Below are 14,340 nucleotides of genomic sequence, written 5' to 3' on the forward strand. Positions count from 1 at the left end.
ATATTGAGCCCGTTGCTTTTTAATAAGCCCACTAGCTAAAATAGCAGAGGAAGCTGGTTTTACAATATTTTCTTATGCGGATGATACGCAGCTGATTTTCTCCCTAACGGCAGCAATCTGAAACATCTCCCCAACTTAGTGGTTGCAAAGAATGGTGGAATGGATGCTCGCCAAGAAATTGAAATTGAATGGTGAGAAAACCGAGTTGCTTATCTTTGGAGAACGTAAAGAGCTTTGGGGACCGGCTCATTGGCCTACGGAAATGGGTCCTATCCCGTCACCAGTCCAATCTGCTCTAAATTTGGGTGTTGTAATTGACGAAAAACTGTTGATGCGACCACAAGCAGTCAAAACGGCATCCATCTGCTTTGCCATTCTAAAATGGCTGAGGAAAATTATTTGGCAGCTCCCTGAAGGGGCCCAAAATACAGTGATCCAGGCCCTCATTGGTTCTAGATTAGACTACGGAAATATTCTTTATCTAGGGACTAACAAAGAGATAATACGGCGTTTACAGGTCGTTCAAAATGCGGCAGCCAGAGTTCTTTTACGCGTCCCTAAGCGAGCACATATCTCTGATCATCTACACAATCTACACTGGCTTAGGATGGGAAGTCGATGTAAATTTAAAGCACTGTGTTTCATGTTCAGGATAAATACGGGGGAAGCCCCAGACTACCTATGTAAGCTGGTGCGGAAATATACCCCATCCCGTAACCTGCGCTCTCTAAATCAGGCGAGATTCATTGTCCCTAGATTTAAACCCGCGTGAATAGGCGGCCGCTCATTCGCCTACATAGCACCTACGCTATGGAACTCACTCCCGCTACATTTACGTCTAGAACCTAGCTACAGAAAATTTCGGAAAGGCATCAAGGCCTGGCTTTTTAACCAATAATGTTGCATAGGCTTATTCTCCACATGATGGCATACGAATTCATACGAATGCAAGGCGCCAGGAAACCCTCAGGGTAGCTGTTGCGCCATATAAGTTCAATAAATAAATAAATAAATCCTCCTGGACCTGTCAGCAGCCTTCGACACCTCCTTCCTCTAAGGCAAAACTCAGAGCATCCGCCTCCCCCCTTCCGCTCCGAAACCACCGAGCTCATCCCTCAGCCCAACACTATTCAACGTCTACATGGCACCGCTCGTCCACGTAGCACGACGACACAACCTTAACATCATCTCCTACGCCGACGACACCCAGCTGATCCTCTCCCTCACCAAAGACCCCCACACCGCCAAAACCAACCTCCATGTAGGAATGCAGGCCATCGCCGACTGGATGAGAAACAGCCGACTGAAGCTGAACTCAGACAAGACGGAGGTCCTCATCCTCGGACCCATCCCCTCAGCCTGAGACGACTCCTGGTAGCCAACTGCACTAGGAGCACCCCCTACACCCACCGACCACGCATGCAACCTAGGGGTCATCCTCGACTCCACCCTCTCCATGACGGAGCAGGTCCACGCTGTCTCCTCCTTCATCAACAACCTCCGCATGCTTCGCAGGATCTTCAAGTGGATCCCCACCAAAATGAGAAGGACGGTCACCCAGGCCCTCGTCAGCAGAAGACTGGACTACGGCAACTCACTCTACGCAGGAGGCCCGGCCAAACTCCTGAAACGGCTCCAACGCATCCAGAACGCCTCTGCACGCCTCATCCTCGACATCCCTCGCCGCAGCCACATCACACCCCACCTGAGAGACCTGCACTGGCTCCCCATCAACAAGAGGATAACCTTCAAGCTCCTCACCCACGCACGCAAGGCACTCCACGACACCGGACCTGTGTACCTCAACAGATGACTCAGCCTCTACATCCCCACCCGCCAGCTCCGATCCGCAGACCGCGCCCTCCCCACCGTCCCCTTTATCCGAAGAGTGACCACCGGCGGCAAATAATTCTCCCACCTCGCCGCCAAGACATGGAACACCCTCCCCATTGACCTGTGGCAGACCGAAGTCCTCCCAACCTTCAGGAGACTTCTCAAGACCTGGTTCTTCAAACAGTAGCAGCAACCCCCCCCTAGCACCTTGAGACCCTCACGGGTATGTAGTGCGCTCTATAAATACTTTGATTGATTGATTGAAGGAACAGTTAAGAACCATAGTAATCCATTCTAATTGAGCATCTGCTGGGGCCAAAGGGCAGATATTAGTCGCTTAAGAGTTAATGATCTACTAACACTGATAATGCAATTCCATATATATGGTAAAATCCCTGATGATGCAATTCCATTTGTATGGTAAAATCCCTTAGGGGTTCCAGGGACGCTCAAGAAAGCAAAATTATCTGTGTGCAAAAGGCTGTAGTCAACTTCTGTTGAGTGGTACGGAGAAATGTATAAATCAACAGAACAACATTGGACTTGATCCACCCTTTTATAGTTAACCTTTATTGACATGCTGGCTCTCACTGTTTATAAATCTTCTTGCTGTTCTTGTAGCAAACTTGGTGAACCGGATATTAAGCAGTGGATTATCCAGGTTCATTGATGCAAGGATAGCTTGTCGACACGTGCAAATGACGAGTTTGTTCCATTCGCTCTCTAGCAATGCCTTTCGATCGTCAAAGACTGCAGGACAGAGACATACCACATGCTCAATTGTTTCCTTGCTACTCCCGCACCCCCTGTAATTTATGTTGGTATTTGCACAGCGCCAACTCGGCAGATGATACAGGAATGGCCATTCAAACATTCTGAGGGCCAAAAATCTTTTTTTCTACAACACTGAATAGGTACATGACAAATGGGGTGCCATGATCCATGGCTTAAACCCTGATACGATTGTCCAGGCATGCTTACGTAGTGCTAGTTGAGCTCTATCCGGGTGGAAAGACCAGAGACAGACATTTCTTTTGATGTGGATTTTAAGTGCCTGCTGCGATGGATTGGAACTCCTGATTTCTTCTGTGTCCAGGAGTTTTAGAGAGTCTAGTAGGTAACGCCGGTATGATCTGCCAAGTTGACCGGCTGAGATTTCCTGCCACAAAAGGGCCTCCAGGCTTCCTTCTCTGGAGGTACGCAACTTATTGCACAGCCTGATGTATGCTCCAGCCCCTACTGTTTGGTGATCTTGGAGACCAAACTCAAGACGTATTTGAGCGGGAGATGACGTTTTTGGAAGGCTCAGCACCTGTTTGAATATTCTTGTTGTTATTTTGTTCACGTGGCTGTTGTCTTTTCCTTACATGATCTCCTGGCTTTAGGTGAGGAAGTTGATGATTTTTGCCTTCATAACAGTTATGAGTGGGGTCAGGCTTGGACCGGACATTTGCCTTGCAAGGGTCTTGAACGCCACCTGGATTGTCAAGGCTTTGACTTCTGCCTTGGCTCTATGTTTAGAGATTGATCCCCTTCTACCCATGTGGACCCCCAGGTACTTATATGAAACGGCTCTATCAACATTTTTACCATTGTATTGCCAACCGCCACCTTGGTATTTCCTTTGCCCAAAGGTGATTGCCTTTGTCTTTGGTAAATTCAGTTCCAGTTCATTTTCGGTGGTGTAAAGGGACAACCGATCAAGTAGTCTCTGCAAGCCGACCCTAGTGTGACTAAGCAGGACCAGGTCATCCGCATACAGTGGTTACTAACTCTTACCCCGACAAGTTTTGGATAATGAGAGTTAACTACATCGAGTGACTCCGACAGATCGGAAATGAAGAGATTGAAAAGATGGGGCACCGGCACACAACCTTGTTTCACTCCGCAAGATGTTGGTATTTTCCTTGAGATGTACTAACTGTCCCCAAGTTTTATGCGGATCCATGTGTTAGTGTGTAGCGCAATTATGACTTGTAGTAGCACTGGTGGAATCCCCCATTTCCGCAGTTTGAGCCATAACCGGCTTCGGGGTACGTGGTCAAAAGCAGCCTTAAAGTCAACGAAACAGCCATGTATTAACGTTCCTGAGGCTGCCACTTTGTCCAACAGGACAGATATTGCAAGCAGGTTTGTTATGGTGCCTGATTTTTGCACAAATCATGTCTGATTAAAGGGTATAAGGTGTTTTTTTGTGGCCCAAGACGCCAGATCTTGAAGGAGCAGCTTAGCATAGTATTTCGATTCCACATCCAGTAAGGTAATTATCCTATTGTTTTTCCGGTCTGATCTCTTGCCACCTTTATAAATTGGATGTATGATGGCTCCATGCCACGATTCAGGTAATACCGGGTTGATCCGGCAATAAGATAAAAGAGGTGCCAGTTGATTGGCCCAGAATTTTGTATCCTGTTTAAACAGAGACTGGGGTAGACCATTTGGCCCCAGGGGCTCCATCTGAGCGACCCTTGATTATAATTCAAGCAGTTTTTTTCTGTAATAATTCCCAGTGTTGTGGGTGCACGTTAGGGGGGTTCTATGAGCTGGAGCAAAGATTTTGTATCAGTTGCCGATAGCATCCTTATATTTGATTCGGCATAGTTTTCTGGTGTCCCTACATCCATTGTGCCTAGCACTTGGCATAAATTGAGTTGTGAAGCCATAGCTGGTGGTTTGGCCAATGGGCCATCTTCTTTTTCTGGTTCCTCAAAATAAATGGGTTATTAGATAGGATACCCATTCGGCTTCAGAGATGTTAGCTCTACTTTGTCCTCCTAGTATGTGTGTTTTCCGAATTAACAAGTGACCAGAAGGATTTTTGGTTATGATTTTTACTTGCGTGTATCAATTTTAACCAGAACTGCGCGGAGAATTTGTTTTTCTCAATGAATATTGCTTGTCGGAATGCTTTTTGAGCTTGCTTAGATTTGTTGAATTTATGATCTTCCCCTGGGTGCTTGCGTACCTGTTTTAGCGCACTGTTACGTATTGATTTTAATGTCTTAATTTCAGCTGTTATTATTGCTGAATTTCCTTTTTTGTTTTTTCCTATAGTACGTGGGAATTTTTTAAGCAGTTCCCGGGAGAAGAGTTCCCATTATATAGTAGACGGGGATACATCAGAACTCCTTGAATCTTGCAGGGCTCTACATTGGCTCATTATTGCTGGTATACCTGGGTCTGACCATTTCAACCTTTTGAGATTTTCAGTATAATTTCCTCCAGAGAGTCAGGCTTGTCACGGCATGATGTGCTAGGTGAAATTACATGGTGATCTTGGGGATGATGATCGCTGTCTCCTCGAACAGCTATGGTGTAATTCTCAATAAAAGGGAGGATTTCCTTGTTATAGATGGTGTAGTCTAGAAAGGAATGAGTATGACCGTTTGATCTTGTCCAGTTTGGAGGATTATCCTTAGGGAAGTGACCATTCAAATTTGTGTAGCCCAGAGCACTGAGTTGTAGCACCACATATTCACCTAGTTTGCTATGTTTGTTACCGGTGGGTTTGGTTTGTTCCAGAATATCTGGCCACAGTGCGTCATACTCTTCGGGAAGTTCTTGGAAAAGGTTTGTGTTATAGTCGCCAGATACTAAGCAAGCTGGTCTTTTGTAGTTACTTTGTAGATTACGCAAGACCTGAATTAGGTGATTGAACTTTGTTTTTTTCTCCCTGATGCTTGGTGAAATATAGATGTTGATCAGAATCAGTTGTTCAGTCTGTTTGGGGTTATCAATCCTTACGCCAGAAATCCAGTCTTCTTCAAAGGTCAGTTGTGCTATATTAACTTGGCTGAAATGTAAATTGAGAGACCGCCGCTGGGTCGGCCAGACTTGTGCAGCCTCTGAGCAGGTGTTCTATATTCCAAGTATCCTTCTATTGGAAGACTAACCAGGAACCTCATGATTTAAAAAAAACGTTATCACATCTGGAAATTGAAGTTTAGGGGTAAGACCATTGATGTTCCATGAACATACTGAGAGACCGGGTTGAATACCAGTTCAAAAGTGATTTCCCCCGTCCAGGGCCGCTGGCAGCCAATGATTTTGGCCTCCTCTATTTCAGGGTGAATAGCCCTTCCAGGAGATCGGCCTTTAGCTGACCTTAGTATTGAGAGGAATGGTGGTTCTGGTTTATCTAATGAGGCCGGGGTTTTTGCAAGAACCGATGGGTATCGTGGTTTGGCTTTGGGGGACTATTTTGATGCCCCATTTGTTAAATAGGTCGGACCTTGATAACATTCTCCTTGATTACTTCAGTTGAAGAAGGGATTAACGTTGGTTCAGTGAGTTGATTACTTCTGATAGATTTAAATTAGATTGAAATTATATCATTGGATTCAAAGTGACACAGTTCTGAGGTACATTTAAAGAGTTTCAGAATGTTCCCTCTATTCAAGATGTCATGTGGTCCTTGAGTGTGATATTCAGGAATAAATAACAGTTTGGCTTTTAGGTTTGTTGTTGAGGGGTCCTGGCCGGGGGTCTTATGGTTGCTTTTATCCGTTGTTAGGGGAAGGTCGATTCTCCTTTGAATATAGGATAATTGTTGCTTATGTCCCACTTGTTCACCTTGAGGTTCATGGTCCACTTTGTTGGGGAGATGTTTACCCGTTTGTATTATATCCAGATTCTTAAGTAGTGTTATCTGAAGATTCTCCTTGCCTCTTGACCTAAACTCATCCTCGTGCTGTTCTATGGTTTCCCTGTTTTGATTTTTCTTTGGTGTGTTTACCATATTTGTTGAGGCTGTCGGATCATCTGGTCCAATCTTAGCAGTGTGAGATAATATTTCTGACTTCGTGACCTTTCATGGCTCGTCTTATATCAAAGACTGTGGAGGCTTTGCTGAAACCTCTCCCCTTGCCCCAGATGGATCCTTATGATTTTTGCGATGGGCAGATGCTGATGGCACCTTACTGATTAACTCTGTAATTAATTGTGAGGGTGATTTTTGTGATGATGACAAGATGCTATCGGAACTTGCAGAACTGATTGAGCCAAGTCTTCTGTTACCCTTTTCGATGTGGAGGGGTCACGGTCGTGTTTTGAATCACTGTGCTGCGTTTATTGCATTTTTTCTGTAGTCTCTTCCTTTCTCTTTTGCTCAGATGTTGGTTTTGAGGGGATTTATTTATTAATCCCGTCCCTGGGCCGATATCTCTGATATCGGTAATATGCCCTGTCTCGGACATAAGCAGTGTATCTATTTTCGACATAGTGTTATTCTTATTATTTGGTTTGGTGGTTTGGAAAATACTGTACTCCTTCAGTGCCACTCGATTGTCTGGAGACGGAACTGCTACTTAGAAGTCGGCCAATCGAGTATCGATTTTTACTGGTGAAACCTTATGACCTTTGCCAGTTTTATTATGATTTATACTTTGGTCTTTGCCTTTCTGAGTGGTTACATTAATTGAGTGCGAGCTTAAGGGATGTGGTTGGTCTTGTAGACCTGATGGTAATTTCTTAATTTCTGTCAGGACCAAGGCGAGGAACTGACGAAGCGTAGACAAGTTATCGATTATTGGCGAGCAGCAGCATATCGCTTAGGTCAGGCTGATTTTAGACTGTGCTTTTGTGATTAAGGTGTTCAAGCTTTCCAGTTTATTGTCGATCCCTGCCATGATACTTCTAGTGTTTTTAGAAGGTCAACTTGTAAATCAAGTTTGTCTGAATGATAATTTAAAGCAGACACTGTGGATTGTAAGGTTTGTAAGAGCTGGGGCCAGACGGTAGTGGATTCAAACGCTGCTGAGTCATGACCTTCGATTGCGTCTTTTGTTTTTATTGAATTCTGTCTTGAAAAAAGATAAATCCAAGAGGGAGGGATCATTGGGCTCTCCTGACTTTGTTTTGGGAGATTCATAATGGACAAAGACGGGAGGCGTCATTGGCGGCTTGTTGTTACCTGGGGTGGTCCTGGTCCATTGTGCTGCTTGAGGGGTGGAGTTTATTTTGTTTCCAGGGGAGCGCATGTTGTCTACGTGAGGGTTGGTTTCCTGCTGTGAGGATGATCTAATGTTGAAGGGAGAGTCGTCGCTTGAAATGGATATTGGCTATAAACTTTATTCTTTGTTTAATTGTTGAACTTGTTGTGAGGAGTGAGATGTGTTTCTGACCGAATAACTGATCTTGACCTATTATTTTGGGTGTAACGAGTACGTCCCTTGTTGTGTGGCCATTTGGGGATGTAGAGGTGACCTGGTTTTGAAGCTGTGCATGAATCAAGGCCTGCACTTTAATCTGAATGGATTATACAACAAAACTTGGTGGTAGTGTTCCTCACTCAGAGAAAACGTCCGCACCTTCTGTAAAGATTATTCTCACTGAACATATTATGCATGAAGTATCAGAAAGAGGTGCACTGCGAACTTGATAAAACACCCACCACCAGGGGTGTTTGAACAATGCAACTTAATGCAAGTACCACGAATCAACTTGGTTGTCTTTTGATTTAATCTGAATGGAGTCGATATTGGCAAGAATTTGCGGCAACTGAACTGATGGGGACGATATTTCGTTGGGGTTGATTGGAGCTTGAACTTTGGTTCCATATTTCTTAACGAAATCTCTGAGAGTCCTCTATTTAACGCCATTGATTGTTTCGTCCTGCATATTATGCTTTTGGATTGAGGGCATTTGGGATGTTGTTGTATCCGTCTTCATAGTGCAGCCTGTGGGGCCAGGTCCGTGTTCATAGTGCTGCAGATGGGGTGGTGATGGCGCCGAAAGGTGGAGTTGCGCTGTCTCCTGTTCCTCAAGTAGTTTTATAGGTTCTTTGTTCAGCTTCTTGCTGGTTTTTGCTGTTTCTTTCTTAAGCCTTCCAGACCGCATTGTGGTATAACTGTGAAAAGGGGGACGTGACTACTCTTGGTTTGAGTTTTTTAAATGTATTATTATTTTCTTTCTGCGCTTTTGCTCCCTTGTGAGGCAATGAGTCTCACCTTTGCTCTTGTTTGTTGCGGGGTTTAGCCTCAATGGGCTGCAGCCAGACTCCACTCTGTTTTTGTGAGTGAACATGTGGAGCCAAGAGCGGGGGTGGGGGAACGAGGGGGGCTGCAGCGCCGCGCTATCCTGCGCAGCTAGACCCTACTCGACCCCTCTGCTCAACACCTCAGAGGCTCAACCCCTTTGCTCTTCCAATAATGCCCCCAGTCGCCCCAATCGTCGATTCTGCACCGTCTCTAAGGGTGACTAACTATTGACTGCGCAGGGTTCCTCCACTCAGCCCTGCTCAATCAAGCACTTGCAGTTACGCTGGCAGGGCCGGTCCTAGCCATGGGCGGTATGGGCAGCCGCCCAGGGCCTCGCGCTCAGGGGGGCCCGCTGCCGGCCCGCAGTTGCGGGAATAATAAATGATGATGGCCTGGCCCTGGGGAAAAGCACTGCGCAGTGAGCACAGCACAGTGCATTCTTCCGTCCAATACTCGCGCTCAGGGGGGCCCCCCGCCGGCCCCGCAGTTGCGGGAATAATAAATGATGATGGACTGGGCCTGGGGAAAAGCGCAGTGAGCAGAGCACAGCAGCACAGTGCAGCCATTGATTCTTCCAAGCAGTGGCGTCACTAGGGCTGGTGTCACCCGGTGCGGGTAACTCATGGTGTCACCCCCTCACAACTTACTGGATGGACCATCTCAACCTCTGAATGCACCATCTCAACCTCTGCCTGCACCATCTCACCCTCTGCCTGCACCATCTCACCCTCTGCCTGCACCATCTCACCCTCTGCCTGCACCATCTCACCCTCTGCCTGCACCATCTCCCCTCTGCCTGCACCATTGATCCCTTTGTCCGCACCATCTCCCCTCTGCCTGCACCATCTCTCCCTTTGTCTGCACCATCTCCCCTCTGCCTGCACCATCTCCACTCTGCCTGCACCATCTCCCCTCGCCTACACCATCTCACCCTCTGCCTGCACCATTGATCCTTTTGTCCGTACCATCTCCCCTCTGCCTGCACCATCTCTCCCTTTGTCCGCACCATCTCCCCTCGCCTGCACCATCTCACCCTCTGCCTGCACCATATACCCTCTGCCTGCACCATCTCCGCTCTGCCTGCACCATCTCCCCTCGCCTGCACCATCTCACCCTCTGCCTGCACCATCTCTCCCTTTGTCCGCACCATCTTCCCTCCGCCTGCCCCATCTCACCCTCTGCCTGCACCTTCTCAACCTCTGCCTGCACCATCTCCCCTCTGCCTGCACCATCTCTCCCTTTGTCCACACCATCTCCCCTCCGCCTGCACCATCTCTACCTCTGCCTGCACCATCTCTCCCTCTGCATCCACCATCCCACCCTCTGCCTGCACCATCTCACCCTCTGCCTGCACCATTTCCCCTCTGCCTGCACTATTGATCCCTTTGTCCGCACCATCTCCCCTCTGCCTGCACCATCTCTCCCTTTGTCCGCACCATCTCCCCTCGCCTGCACCATCTCCCCCTCTGCCTGCACCATCTCCCCTCTGCCTGCACCATCTCCCCTCTGCCTGCACCATCTCCCCTCGCCTGCACCATCTCCCCTCGCCTGCACCATCTCACCCTCTGCCTGCACCATCTCTCCCTTTGTCCGCACCATCTCCCCTATGCCTGCACCATCTCACCCTCTGCCTGCACCATCTCACCCTCTGCTTGCACCATCTTACCCTCTGCCTGCACCATCTCCCCTCTGCCTGCACCATCTCTCCCTTTGTCCACACCATCTCCACTCCGCCTGAACCATCTCTACCTCTGCCTGCACCATCTCTCCCTCTGCATCCACCATCTCTCCCTCCGCCTGCGCCATCTCTCCCTCTGCCTGCGCCATCTCCCCCTCAGCCTGCACCATCTCACCTCTGCCTGCACCTTCTCCCCCTTTGCCTGCACCATCTCCCCCTCTGCCTGCACCATCTCCCCCTCAACCTGCACCATCTCCCCTCTGCCTACACCATTTCCCCTCTGCCTGCACCATCTCCCACTCTGCCTGCACCATCTCCCACTCTGCCTGCACCATCTCCCACTCTGCCTGCACCATCTCCCCCTCAACCTGCACCATCTCCCCTCCGCCTGCACCATCTCCCCTCCGCCAGCACCATCTCCCCTCCGCCTGCACCATCTTCCCTCTGCCTGCACCATCTCACCTCTGCCTGCACCATCTCCCCTCTCAACCAATAGACCTTTCAAAAACAGCCCTATAGTTACATTAGTCCATTCCTGATTTGCTATTTGATTTAATGCGCTTAGACTCTCATATCTGCAACTGCATGGTTTATATTTGATGGTTTGAACAGGAAAAACTAAAGACATGCATGGTTTTGTTACCAATGCTTTGTCCTTTACTTTGCATTTTGCTATTCCTGCAAACTCATCCTTAGGCTGGAGGCTTGCTATCCAGCTCCCAACAGCAACTTCTCACGGTGATATTCTCAATTTAAGGTAGTGGTTGCAGAAATACAGTTGGTGCAGTGCCAGCCATCAAGCAGCTACAGCACGTAGAACAGCCTTTAATAATAAGGACTCACCTTACCTTATTCTGTGCATGCCAAACTCTTGCCATGCGGAGCATCTGCACAGGTCGCGCCCCAGCCTACTCAACAAACATGTGTAGGCCTCTGACGCAGCCGTGGACCCTCCGATTGTGGAGGGGTGGGGGGGGCATGTAGAGGCCCGACCAGGTGCTGTGTGGAAAGTTTATCATGACCCCCATCAAGTGCAGGCTTTCTAATCAGTCACTGGAGCACTTCCTGTGTGCTTAGGATTCTAAAACGGGCCGATAATGTGGCCGCTAACTCGTGTTCTGCTCTGCTCCCAAAATAAGCCACGGATTTGATAACCTGGCATGTAGTGACTAAAATGCACATCATAAGTGACAAAGAAAGATCGGAGTTGTTGCCTAATAATCCTCATTCTTACGGTTTATCTGCTCCTTTCCCTTGAGCAGCGACGTCCCCAGCTTTGGAAGTTTTTTGACCATCCTGGGCAGGACTGCAGCAGAGGAGCATTTCAATGTTTTTTTCTAGTGGGTGCAGAGTCGCATTCAGTTCTCCTCCAGGTGGGTATAACGCTGGAAGGGCAGGCGGCAGCGCCACGAACTGTATTTGAATATTTTAAGTGTGAACAGCAGGCACACTTAACCTCGTAATTCCTTGTTTCGCGCTCAATGGCTTTCTGCTCCACGGAAATACGAGACCAGACAGAGCAGGAAGCACAGCCTCTTCCAATGACTTTCTGAGCAGCCCCGCCCGCGCCGAAGATTCGCAACTATGTTTGTTCCAGGCAGGCTGACGGGGCTGACAGTCTGACAGATGGAGCAGCAGGAAAATACACAATAGATCCGTGGCTGGTACCTGGCAATCAGAACGAGTCCTCCAAGCCCAGCACAGGCAGGAAGGATTAATTTCTCGAAGGGGGCCCCTTCAAGTACTGAAAACTGGGGGGTTGCAGGGGCGTTTGTTACGCCCCTGCACAGCGTAACCGTAACCAGATGGTGTCACCCCATGTGAGGGTGTCACGAGGGTGTCACCCGGTGCGGTCCGCACCCCCCGCACCCCCCTAGTGACGCCACTGCTTCCAAGTTCCGTCCAATAAATTATAATATCGAGTCATGTGCGTCATGTGTGTGTTTATTTATTTGCAGTGAGTAAGTTAACTGAGTTACAACAATACCAGCAACCAGGCCTCCGTTCTCCGCACTCTGTTGTTGTGTTGCACGTACCGTAGTCGTACAATCGGCATTTCTGTGGTGTCTGCGCAATTGACGCCTGCACGCACCCCCACCACCTAGCTTGGTTGTGTTTGATCTGAACCGTGAATAATAGTTTCTGTAAGACCAACTCTTACAGATTTCTTGTGATGCATCAGACGTTGCGTTTCCTCACATTAAAAAATCACAACTAATAGATCTAGTTTACAACAAAAGGATGTACTCTAGGGATAAACATGAACTTCATTAAAGAGCGAATAACAGACCAATCACATAAGAGATACAAGCAATTTCCAGGTTTGTAGGCCCTGTAATTACGGCCTCGCAATTCTTGGAAAATGTTAGCGGTATCTGTGGCAAGCAAGGAGCAGATGGCTGATCTGGTTAGAAGCACTTTGGGGAGCATCCATTTGCTATTTCAAGCACTCAGAGCGAGGAGCGCATCATTCCAGTCCAACACTACTGTTTGGATGGAAGGACGAGGCTAATTTGTGACTGCGGAAATTGTACATTAATGAGTGACACAAAATACTCAGGGCCACGTTGCCAAACGGTTCATGAATCAAACACAAGTTTTCTTTGGAAGGAGCGTTTTTAATTTTCATCGAAGACCACTAAAGCCAAATGTAATGAATCTCATTGGCTGTGACAAGGAAAGCGTTTAGTTGGACTCCAATAAAAGTCTTGGCACTACAGCTTTTCACGTGTAAGAGTCAGAGGTCCATTGTCCAGGAGGGAGCCCTCTGACCTCCAGAGCAAACACAAACAATGCGGCGAAAGACCACATCAAAAACTACAAGCCTCATTCTTATAACTTCTTTTTATGTATCTTCGCGAAGAGAAATAAAAAGTAATACACAAGATAACGTTTTAATTATTTACTTTTAGCAGAGTGTTGCAGCTAAAGTCTCGCCTGGCTTTTGGAGCTTACTGACTCAAGAAATCCCCAAGGCACAATGCTGGGGTGTACTACTAAGCAGAGAAGTCCCAGCAGAAATATTCATTTACACAAACTGACAACAATGCAACTAATCTCTCTCAGATGAATTGAATTAACTTTATAGCGCCACTCATACCAGTGTAGGGTGTCAGAGCAATTTACATCACACACACTACACACAATCAATCATAGATGTGTAAATCAGTGTGTAGGAAATGTTATGTAAGAAAGAGGACTACAAGGTGTAGGAGTCATATGTCCATACTAGTCGGCAGTATCGTTTAATAGTTCATTGTTCTATGGTATGATTTTAACTAATAAACTGCAAGTAACAAAGTTTCTCTAAGACAAAAGTAGTAACCCAATGGCCTATTTACATTATACAAAAACAACAGTTGATGGACAGAATGCAGAACAATGTCATACATTTACCCCAGTACAGAGATCGCATAGCCGGAAGGTGCCATAATAGCCAGCGAATGTGACATGAAATATAGCATATAGCCACGGGAGGTGACACGAAGCAATATTTTTAGCCCTAATTATATGAATACCCTAATTATATCATAGCCGGAAGATGACCTAATAGCCATGGAAGGTGAAAAGAAATGTTTTCTGTCTGTATTTATCTGTTAAAATCAGTAAAAACGGAAAACAGGAAGCCTTAATTATGAACAAGATGAGTCACCAAGGGACCTGTTCCTAGTCAGATACGTCCTGTAGTGTTACTTTTTTCTTCACCTCCTTTTCATGTGTGCTCACCTTCTTCACCAGTGAGGTCTTCTCTCACTTTGTCTGCATTAGTATGAGTTGAAGTGTGGTGGTGGTGGTGGTGTCTGATCATGATCCAGTGACTTTATGGTGCTTATGCCATTCGATCACCTATTG

Source organism: Lissotriton vulgaris, chromosome 2_1 (assembly GCF_964263255.1).
Source record: "Lissotriton vulgaris chromosome 2_1, aLisVul1.2, whole genome shotgun sequence".
In the NCBI taxonomy this organism is placed as follows: Eukaryota; Metazoa; Chordata; class Amphibia; order Caudata; family Salamandridae; genus Lissotriton; species Lissotriton vulgaris.